The 11985-nt window shown below is 40.6% G+C and overlaps 1 long non-coding RNA gene across 1 annotated transcript; it reads right to left on the bottom strand.

The window, feature by feature from the left end:
- Positions 1 to 2911: 2911 nt before the first annotated feature.
- Positions 2912 to 8676, bottom strand: LOC146176645 (uncharacterized). Its single transcript, XR_014701515.1, has 3 exons — positions 8611 to 8676; positions 4083 to 4172; positions 2912 to 3017 (listed from the first exon to the last, which is right to left on the bottom strand). It is a non-coding gene; the product is annotated as an uncharacterized LOC146176645 (long non-coding RNA).
- Between the last annotated feature and the right edge of the window lie 3309 nt (positions 8677 to 11985).

Genomic DNA, 11985 nt, shown 5'->3' with positions numbered 1-11985 from the left:
GCTTGTTACCAAAAGACTGTGCTTCTCTGATCAGTTCACTCTTTACATATGTGATTTTTTGTAATTACATGCGCTGCGACGTAAAATGTGCATATATCAAGGTGCGGACTTGCTCCATAAAGAGTCATTCATTTAAGTACGCTTCAAAAGGGTTACTTTCAAAGCTCAGGCTATGAAGAGAGAGAAAATAAAATATTATCAAATACCAAAAAATAGAGAAATTAGGATCAAATAATGGACACAATAGAGAAACTCTGCTGGAACTAAAGTAACTGCACATATTTTAAATATAACCAGAATATGCTGATCTAACGCCACTGATAAATGTGTAAATTAGATAGGTATACGTTGTGGAGTAAGGCCCAAAATCTTTATGAAACGATCTTTTACCCTCCTGTACAGAGAAACATTAGGCTGCAGTAACTAACCGTGCTATTTTTTACCAAGCAGTTGCTGTCGCCAGTCACCTTTTTAAAACTCACTTTTTCCTCAGCCCACAGCAATTAAATATTACCGTGTAGAGCCCAAGCTAAGAGCAAGTTTGCAAGCTTACTAAATATCTACTGGAGAACCTCGGCAGAGTCTAACGAGCTGAAAGCTGAAGTTCTATTCCTGTAGCAAGAAAATGATGCATTATGACCTCAATCCTAGCAGGTTGACAAAAACACAGAATACAAATATAAACTCAGAATGATATTGCCGGTGGCATTTCAGGATCTTGAAAACATTGCTTCTTCTTCTTATATTGATGATCAGTTTTACTACATTTTGAGCCACTTGGAAAATTTTGCAATGCAGCAAAAAGGTGTCTTTAAATATGTTTTTAAATGGAATGTATGGTTATCATGCACCGCTGCCCTGCAAAAAAAAAAAAAAAAGATACGGTCGAATAAAAATCTCAAATGTAACTACCTCTTCAGAATAAGCTGCAGTAAGTAGAATGGGAGCCAGGCCAGCAAGTTATCTTTATTCCACGGCAATGCCGTAATACGCCGTTTATTTATCTGCTTGTTTTAGCGCCTCTCTTCTAGCAGCCCCACAGGTTCAAAACAAAACTGCAGCTCCAACAGCGTATATGATATTCATACTAGGAATGAATGCTTTTCACAAATAGCGGCATCCGTGATTTACATTCCTTGCCACTTCGAAAGTGCAGTCACCCTCGCAAACCGATTTTGACTGTGTATTCCAGTCACATCATTCAACCAGGAGCACACGAATTGTTGCCACTCGCCAGATGGCGCATCACATTTGCCATTGTTTCTCCTTTTTAAGTTTCTTTAAATATTTTTCAGGCGGTCGTTCATTGCCTGGAAAACAAAAAATGAAATTGTTGTTATAAGGATAGGGGTAAGCATGTAACATTTTCCGCCGTCAGACTGAAATTTTTACCTCAACATGAAAAAGGGCACTGGGAATACAGGGGATTGGCTCTTTAGCATACCTTAAGGGAGCAAAGGGGGAACAAACTACAAGAACCTCACAGTATCTTCACTGAAAAACGGAAAGTTACAGCAAAAGCGGTGCTGAATCAATGCTCTATACGTTTTGGAGCACGTAGAAGAAAATTAATTTTTTTAGTGAAAGAGCACGTTTTTCTTTTTAAATTTGACGTGACGGTCTACCGACAACAGCCGACATCAGTTTGTCCTTTGTATCCCTTAAAGCTCGTTGTAGCACCGAAATCAAAGATCTACTATGATTACTTTCTTGTTGCTACATAGATGCTGGCGATAACCTTGCGTGCTTTAAAACGTATTCATAACACGTGATTAACAGACTGTTCGAGTGCCATCGCCGCCATTTGCCCCTTTATCGTTCATCGATTGCGTGTATTAGCTTCGGCCACGCACAGGTTTTATCCGCTTTTCTAAGGGTGTAAATAAGTCTCCTAACTACCTATCTGTAAAACCACTTTCAACATGTTCTGCCTAATATGCGTTGAGGGGCTGGTTGGTCCATGGTCGTAATTATTATATAACCGTAACAGAGACGACAACTGTTCGAGTGCCATCGCCGCCATTTCCCCCTTTATCGTTCATCGATTGCGTCTATTAGCTTCGGCCACGCACAGGTTTTATCCGCTTTTCTAAGGATGTAAATAAGTCTCCTAACTCCCTATCTGTAAAACCACTTTCAACATGTTCTGCCTAATATGCGTTGAGGGGCTGGTTGGTCCATGGTCGTAATTATTATATAACCGTAACAGAGACGACACAACAGGCAAGAAAGACAGGACAGGGCACACTATCATGCCTTTCATGTCTGTTGTGTCTTCTCTTTTGCGCTTATATAATTGTACTGTTTAAAAATTAATTTCTTTTACTATCGCTTGTTACACTTAGCTTTGATTTATGTCATTTCTTTTTTACCGGTATCTGTTCATTTGACCAAAAATGCCTTTCCAGTTCTTTGTCTACTAAGCATACAATCGTGCACAGGTGTTATTTCTGCCTGTCTAATAGTGGGCTGGAGTGGAGGGTGGTCTGGAGAGTCTTTTTTCCAAGCACCCATCCATTCAGAATGAACAGACACCTGATGTCAGCCCCATATTTTATTTTTAGATATAAAAGTGAAAGAAACATAGCTTCATACTGAGTCACACGTGTGCTTTAAAAGTTTATCACATTCAAACAAACGCAATAAAATTGTCAAAGCAGTAGTTTATAGTTGCTCGTTCGTTCCGCAACAATGCTTGCAAAGATTGAGTCACGAATATTTTACAGCAGTGAAAGTGCAGATCACGGCAAAGAGAAAAGGTGAATTAACTTTCTCGCTCAAATTCCTGGTCCTTTTATACAATTCTTGAGGCATGAAGGATGAGAGTTAACTGTTTGAGTAGACCTCTAATGGCACCGTAGAAAGAGATAGCGACGAGCAGTATTGCTGGTTTCCAATTTATTCATTTGTCCTGATGGCCGGGGTCTTGATCAGAGCACCACTGCCGGCAGTCGTCGACAGTGATGCAGGGAAGGGCTTGACCAGTCTTCGCAACACGGCTACGACTCACTTGCGAACTACAAAATAAAATACAAGTAACGTCAGAAAGTGAATATGAAAAATATTTGGATGGTCAGAAAGCACTGTGATGTGCCTGCGAAAGAAATGAATAGCAAAGGTCTAAAACTTCAAAATAGAGAACCATGGCCTGAAATTTGAGTATGGAAGCCCTCCGAAAATAATGTGACACGACAGCCATGAATGGAAGTGAAAATACGGCGCTTTAATAGTATGCTTTCTTAAATATGGGTGCGATAGGGGATATATATATATATCTAGTTTAAAGAGGTTTGCAGTCCGTGTTCTCGTTGTCTAAAGAAATATTGTGCGTGTGTTTCCTTCCTTTCAATTGATTTGTTTTACTTTCGCATTCTTCTGAAAACAGCGGCATTTGAGACCGCACTGACGCAGTATAGTGAGCGTGGCGTTTGCGATATCTTAATTAAGAGTACGCACCACATCGGCACCTGCATTCGTAGCTGTTCCTATTGCAGGTGAGCGTCCGTCCCGGGGGACAAGACTGATGCAGCAAGGACGTACAAGGTTCCCGGTCACCGACTGGAAAACAGAAACAAATATCACAATTCGATCTGGAAAAAACGCTGTAAAACAAAAGAAAAGTCGCAAGCCTGAACAGACCAATTTATTTTTATTAATAACCCTCTCACCCGCCTTTCGCGTGCAAAAAGTCTGAGCTGGATAAAAAATTATGCCCATTTTTGTGAAACCTCTCAACCTTCAAAGAGCTCTAGATTTATTTTTCTAAGAGATGCAGCTCTAGATGTTCTAGCAGCACAATAGCGGAGGCAGGTGCCGAAAAATCATGCTAATAATTCTTTCTTGCTTATCATTTCAGTGCAGTATAAAGCATTTTTTATGATTTTATACTTATAATTTGTTAAAGTTCTAGTTTTTCGCCGCAACAAAATATGCCAAGAGCCCCGTTGTTTTGTGACTACACATAAAAGTCGATATTGCAAACGTTGTCAACTATTAGACGAGCGGTTGCCACACTGACGACAGTCGTCTAGCACAAGAATTTCTTTCGTGAGGTGGACGCTTGAGAGCGTTGCACTGCTCACCACATCTGCACTGACACCTGCGGGTACCAATGAAGCAAGCAACGTTGGTATTGGGTGGAGCACATCTCAGCTGGGGGCAAGCTGGTTCCGCTGCAAATGTAAGGAATATGTGTAAGTATTCTCACGGGCATTTTTCAAATAATTTACAAACTTATGCTTTAAAAACTACGCGCGACACTCTATGCTAGATCTGCAGGATAGTATGAAACAACATTGTTGGTTAATCTGCGCGAATGAACTTAAATAATTCATTTTTTTTTTATTTAGTTTTCTTGGCCCTTACATAATCAGAGGTGCACAGCCGTCAACATCAAAGGTTTGAAAGTTAGCCCTGTGTTATATTTTTATTAATAGGCTTGTTGTTCGAAATATCTAACACCAATAAAACGCAATCGACGTGAGAACAAAGAAACCGTGGCGGAATGCAAAAATAAATTATGATGACGCTTGGCATTGGCCTCAAGAGCAAACGTGATAGCGATTTTACCTACCGCTTTTTCAGAAAGTGGCACAGAGTTTAGTACAACGTTACATATATTTATTCAGTCTACAGCTTTTTGGGAAGGAAGGGGCAGTATTTGTCTCCCTCCTTGATGGACCCCTATACATACATGAGCAACATTCACTTGGAGGTATGTACATATATCGTCGGTTAGAATCCCTGTCACAAAACTAACCTCCAACTTGATTCGGAGATGAATGCTAAATTGGAATCGAAGAAGCAGGCATCACTCGGAGTGCTGCGGAAAGAACTACTACATAAGCTTAACTACTGGGAGGCTTAGCGCGGAACAGACAAGGACAAGAGAGGCACACAGGACGAGTGCTAACAACTGAAAATTGGAAGTGAAAAATGTACGAACTCGAGGAAAAATATGTGCGCATGCTCTATAAAGCCCTGAATATGCATGACTGGAAAGATAATTCAGGATAATCTAGGGCCACCCAAAGGCAGATAAAACAGAACAAATAGATAAGAAATACCGAAAGCATACAAAAAAACTTACACAGCATTTAAAAACGATGCTTCCTTTTTCAACAGAACAACCGACGTTTCACTTACGCACTTATCGGTTCCTAATCTATGGATGAATGACGCCTCAAGAAGCTCTCTTGCTAATTGCACCTTAGACCGACCAAGAACTTTTGTTTGCCCGAAAAGTGGATGGCATTTGCAACTTAAACAATGCCTAGGCAGGTTATTAGATTGGGACGATTTAAACGATGTAGCATGTTCCCTTAAGCGCTCATTTAGACATCGGCCAGTCTGGCCTATATAGGCGCGGCCACAGCTTAGAGGGACTTCATACACAACACCAACCTTACAGGCAACGAACTTAGTTACATGCTTTACACTACATGCCGGTTTCTGGTGGCTTAGGCTCGTCAGAGTGCACAGACTAGACAGTTTTCGAGGTGCCGTGGAAACAACGTCTACATCGAACTTTCTCGCTATTCTCTTTAAGTTGTGCGTTACGCGGTGAACGTAAGGCACCACCACATATTTCTTTTTCTGTCTAATATCAGAGGCAGTGCTGAATGCAGGTTCGCTCTTTTCATACTTCCGTAGCGGCTTAAGTAAGCTTTCCGCGACTGCCATCAGCAGAGAGACAGGATAGCCAGCATCCTTGAGGCGTTCGGCCTGAAGTGCGAAACTTGGTTCCACTTGGTGAACACAGGACTTGGACAGCGCGGATTTCAAAGACAATGAGACAATACCACGTTTAACGAGCTTAGAATGTGAGGAATGATAAGGTAGAGGAGTCTTCTTTTTGCGTGGCATATAGGCCCAAGAAATGTGGCTTGTCATGTTAAACCACAGTCTTAGATCTAAAAACTGAAGTGAATTATTTTGTGCTAATTCAAAGGTAAAATTCATGGAACTGGTAACGGCAAAAAACCGCCCCAGGACCGAGTCAGCAACAAAGTCAATGTTATCATCCCTTAATTGTAAAAGGACCAGGAAGTCGTCAACAAATCTAAAAACATGCACCGCACAATCATTACTCCCATTCTGGCTTAAGTCACGGTCCTGGGGCGGTTTTTTGCCGTTACCAGTTCCATGAATTTTACCTTTGAATTAGCACAAAATAATTCACTTCAGTTTTTAGATCTAAGACTGTGGTTTAACATGACAAGCCACATTTCTTGGGCCTATATGCCACGCACAAAGAAGACCCCTCTACCTTATCATTCCTCACATTCTAAGCTCGTTAAACGGGGTATTGTCTCATTGTCTTTGAAATCCGCGCTGTCTAAGTCCTGTGTTCACCAAGTGGAACCAAGTTTCGCACTTCAGGCCGAACGCCTCAAGGATGCTGGCTATCCTGTCTCTCTGCTGATGGCAGTCGCGGAAAGCTTACTTAAGCCGCTACGGAAGTATGAAAAGAGCGAACCTGCACTCAGCACTGCCTCTGATATTAGACAGAAAAAGAAACATGTGGTGGTACCTTACGTTCACCGCGTAACGCACAACTTAAAGAGAATAGCGAGAAAGTTCGATGTAGACGTTGTTTCCACGGCACCTCGAAAACTGTCTAGTCTGTGCACTCTGACGAGCCTAAGCCACCAGAAACCGGCATGTAGTGTAAAGCATGTAACTAAGTTCGTTGCCTGTAAGGTTGGTGTTGTGTATGAAGTCCCTCTAAGCTGTGGCCGCGCCTATATAGGCCAGACTGGCCGATGTCTAAATGAGCGCTTAAGGGAACATGCTACATCGTTTAAATCGTCCCAATCTAATAACCTGCCTAGGCATTGTTTAAGTTGCAAATGCCATCCACTTTTCGGGCAAACAAAAGTTCTTGGTCGGTCTAAGGTGCAATTAGCAGGAGAGCTTCTTGAGGCGTCATTCATCCATAGATTAGGAACCGATAAGTGCTTAAGTGAAACGTCGGTTGTTCTGTTGAAAAAGGAAGCATCGTTTTTATATGTTGTGTAAGTTTTTTGTATGCTTCCGGTGTTTCTTATCTATTTGTTCTGTTTTATCTGCCTTTGCGTGGCCCGAGATTATCTTGAATTATCTTTCCAGTCATGCAAATTTAGCGCTTTATAGAGCATGCGCACATATTTTTTCATCGAGTTCGTACACTTTCCCCTTCCAATTTTCAGTTGTTAGCACTCGTCCTGTGTGCCTCTCTTGTCCTTGTCTGTTCCGCGCTAAGCCTCCCAGTAATCATGTCCCTGAACCAACTAGCCCAGAACTCTACTTTACTATACATAAGCCTTTTAATACAAAATTGCTTTCGTATTTTTCCCGACACGTTTCTCTCAGTACTGGCGTACGGCGATGGGGATTCGTTTTCAACCGACAGAACTTCATATGCTATCAAGTAATAACCTTGTTCCACGAAGAGAAAAATGCGAAGCTGCTGCCATAACAAGCAAAACGGGATGCGAATGCTACTTTTTTCGAGAATAGTGTTAAAATATAATGCAAAATCATTTCACAGGATTGCTAGTTTTCTGTTTAATAAAACGTAGGCATAAAGGGGGAAAAACGAAGTGAAAGGTGACTTGCAGCTTTGTCGGAAGAGGGCGTTCATAAATTTTCTCGAAGTAGCAGCCAATTGCATAGCGGTGAAGACGAATAATTGGACTAAAAAAGAAGAAGGTTTTAGCCTCCAGTGAATTTCATACGGCAGATGATAGCCATGGCGAAGACACTAATTGCTGCAGTATAGACAACTGGGAAAACAGCGCTTTCGGTATGCGAATGAGTTTTTGATAGCCGCTTAAAACAGCCTTCTACTGCCACTGAGAGTCAATTCTGCGTACCTGTATGCGAGCCCGTCCAAGAACTGTTCCAAGAACGTTCCTCTTACATTTGGAATAATTATTCTTGATACACTCTCTTTTTTTATATATTGCTGAAGGCAAACTGCCCTACGCATGTCTCATAACAGTAAAAATTAAACATGCCTTAGAGGTTGCACAACACAGTATAGAGATGTGTGTATCTCACTGCAGTCTTTTTTTATATCTCAAACATACAAATCGCTTGATGTTCCGCGCTCTTTAGTGACTAATTTTTCTCAAAGATGTGGACTGCCGAACTGTTTTGAAAAGCCACTTGAAAAAACCTACCTTTTTTATTATTTCTGCACGTTGCAAACGCAGCCCAAAGCGAAATAATATCCTCCAAGGACCTGAGGCTAGCGTTCTTCTCAGTAAGAGACTAAACCTTGCTCTTTTTTGAGATTGGCAAAGCGGAGCAGAATTCTTTCAATCTTTTGTGTGCATACTGGTTGAAAAAGATGCAGATATTCGTAAACATGCTTACAAAAGTGTACCTGTTCTTCGAAGGAAGCTGGGACAGAGTACCGTTTTGATATTTATGAAATATACTTAACGTTGAATCCAGATTCAGGCCTGCGCTTCGCGGTAGATTTGCAGCTGTGGATTGTTATTAAGGGACAATGAATCGATTAAAAATATTTTAAAGCGTCCGTACAGTGTATACAGCTGAGCGGATATACTGGCAGCTCACGAACCAGTTAGAGAAGACGCCCATGAAATATTATAGGCTTACCTGAAAGCGCAGGTACCAATGAGGCAAGCAGGAGAAAACATAGGGCGATGTGCTGTCCCTTCATGGTTAGCTGAAATTGAAAGAACGCAGCAAACAGGTTATCGGGTTTCTTGTTGCACCAAATGCTCTTTCTGGCATGACCACTGTGCTGTTTAATTAAAAATGTAATGTTCCGGTATCATTACATATTTCCGTATAAACTGAAGACCGCAACTTCCTCTGGTTGCATTGCGCTGTTTCGCTGAGAAAAATGACAAAAAAAAATGCTGTGGTAATCAAGGTGAACAAGGAAAAAATGTTAAAGTTGAGTTTCTCAGCTTTCACTTGTTCCCTCATTATATACCTCTGTGCTGCGTGAAAAACGACATCACAGTTATTGCTCTTCACGAAATAATCCTGCAATGATAGCAAGCGCGCCAATAAATATCTCTAATTTGTACATTTCAATTGTAGTTTCAGAACTTGTTTCTTAGTTGCACCTTAATTTAAGTAGAATCGCCTTTATTTTGATGACAACTTAACGCAGAAAAAGAGGCTACTCGTAATATTGCAAGGAACAAAGCTGTCCGAACAACTTGCCGCAGAAAAGTGCGCAGTTCCCATTTCATTTTTGCTTTTTGAATGACTTTACGGTAGTGTCTAATAAAATTCAGTTTGCCATAAAAGATTACGTGTATGTTCCAGACATTGTTTAATTGCTGCTAAAATAATAAACGTCCTTTTAGTTCTCTCGTCCGATTTTAAGACGCAGAATAGTGCGCATCTCGCAGCACTGTATATTCGAGATTTCAGGCACAAAAAAAGAGGGTTTAAGTATAACACCCAAGGTAGCCATACACACTAGGTTTTCATTACGCATATTCATGATTGCTACTACATCCAGTAAGCGACTTCCGATTAGTCGGACACCCGTCGGTTCGGTGCATTCACCAAAATTACAATATGAGAGCCCTTTTCACTTCCGTGTGCCTTTAGCCTTTATACGTATATATCCATATACTCGGAATCGAGCTACCTTCACTATTCAAGATCGCTATCGTTGAGGCATTGCGGTGCAGTGCAACTTACTACAGCATTAGTTTAAAATGTGTGACAAAACCAGAATGTTGTAAATTGCATTTAGAACAGATTGAGGGGAATGTAGAAATGTGATGTGTATCGAAATCATTGCTATAATGTTTTTCGTGGACTCGCCACGAGTAAAGACTTGAGACAAAAAGCAAATCCGTTGTTTTTTACCATAATTGCAAATCAACAGTGGAATGTTGTCAGATGCCATGTCAAAGTATACATGGTCAGTTTTTGACCGGTTACAAACTTACAATTAGCAAACTACTATATATAATTCTGCGTACTCTCTGCAAGCAGGTCTTATTGCGAAATATTTATAATGTACTAAGTAAGTTTTAGGAGTAGACAATTAATTGATTATAATGACTAATAACGCTTCGATGTTTGAGATAACGGAGCAATATATTTAAAAGAATTAAAGGTCGTTAACGTCAAACGTGAGCAGGTGAAACCTGATAATAGATTTTTCAAATCGATAGCATGATGCAAACTATTGAACAGTGAACAAAATACGCTATACACAGGTCTCTAATTTATTTTCGGAATTAAATGGGGATACACTTGCACCTATGTAATATATGTTAGAGACTCTGACTTTTGAAGCTGAAGGAATTCAATGTTGCAATATATTATTGACTTTTGAAATAAAAAAGAAAAGCTTCAACTATTTTGTTTAAAAAAGGATGTAATCATCGAGCTGCGTCATTTGATGCCTCCTTTTCTGCGAAAAACACCGCCCAGACAACCTGAAGAGCTATTTATCGTTGTTATTGAAAAACAAGCTCTCAATCGTTTAACTTACCTTCCGGTGAATATTAACTAGGTATCCTGAATTGCCATGTTGGTAACATCTTTGTTTTTACGTTTTGTCCTGTGCTCTTATTAAGTAGTTATGATTGCCATTGAAACCCATATAGGCGCGTACTTTACAATAGTGAAGAAACGGAAGCGTCCCACGAGATTAACGGCGTATGCATATTTGTTCTTATGCTGTACCCTTGTGATATGGGGGAAATGTGTTGATAAGAACTTCCCGTTTTCAAAATGCACTCGTCCTTATGAAAGTGCAGTGCATGTGGCGTGTAATAGCTCTATCATCATATGGCGCCTTCCCTAAACGAGACATAAAAATGCATGGTATTAGCAATGGATAAACTTCCTTCATGATGAGGACGCCATTAAAACAAAGAGATCGGGCTCTTTGCAGCTAGTTGGTGGTTGTTCAACTTGAAAACCTGATCTCCGAAATCGTAAGTTAGACTGATATACAGCCTAGTGGTAAGATTACCGCAAGTCTTGTCGGCCTGGAAAACATTTAAAAATATTATAAAAAAAAGATGAGGATAATAAGGCCTGTTAACGTTTGTCTCTTCAGAGTGCATAATTTGTTATGCAGGATTTAAAATATGACCTTATTGTTAAAAGAAACTGTGGGGAAGGAATTTTTTCTAAAAGTAAGAGAATTGAAAAAAAAATTTTGATTATTTAAACTAAACCATTTTTAGAATTGAAATTTATTTATTGCCTTTTCATTGTCTGAACTCACTTTATGAAATTCGAGCCTTGATGCCGTGATCACAGGCCTGGCATCAGGCTCTAAGTTTTATGGGTGCTTCCCCGCTTTCTTTGATAAAATGAAATAAATACAGTGCATAACGATGAAGCTGTTAAGTGGACCCACTACGCAGCTACTAAATACACCAAAAACATGATTGCCGCCGAATAATAAGCAAAGTGGCTGCGAAACGATTTTCCACCAAATCCCCAAACGCAAGGGTGCTCCTGCAACTCACCTTCGGCTGTTGTGTGAGGAAAACTGCTCTTCAAGACATATAGAGAGCTATACGAATGTCAATGCCCCTTGCAACATCAGCTGAACTTGGGAGATCGAAGCCCTCAGCAAACAGGTTTCCTGCCTTGCAGCCAATATGTGTGGTTGGTCTGCAGGCAGGCAGGAAAGGAAAAACTTCCACCCGTGGTATTTCTCGTGGCCGCTGCAATAGTTTCCGAACATGTAGAGGGCGCGGCTAGCGCAAGGGTAAACGAGGGCGAGGGTTCAAGTGGTTGCTCCAAGATTTGACCGCACGCCGTTTGGAAAAACATTCAAAGAGATGAGAAAAACAGAGTTATACACAAGACGAGAAAGGAAGCGATGAGCTTACGCCAGTCAAGGCAATACTATTTAAGACATATTTCAAGCACAAATCTTGCTTCTTTCCTCGTTGCCTTGCGACTACCGGCTTTACGTTATGGTCTTTGAAGTCTAGAATTAACTATGCGAATTGCGTTGTACATAGAAATGCG

Source organism: Amblyomma maculatum, chromosome 10 (genome assembly GCF_055883805.1).
Source record: "Amblyomma maculatum isolate TAMU_Amacu chromosome 10, ASM5588380v1, whole genome shotgun sequence".
Lineage (NCBI taxonomy): Eukaryota > Metazoa > Arthropoda > Arachnida > Ixodida > Ixodidae > Amblyomma > Amblyomma maculatum.
Note: the sequence above shows the minus strand (reverse complement) of the source record. Positions and strands in the feature narration are given on the sequence as shown.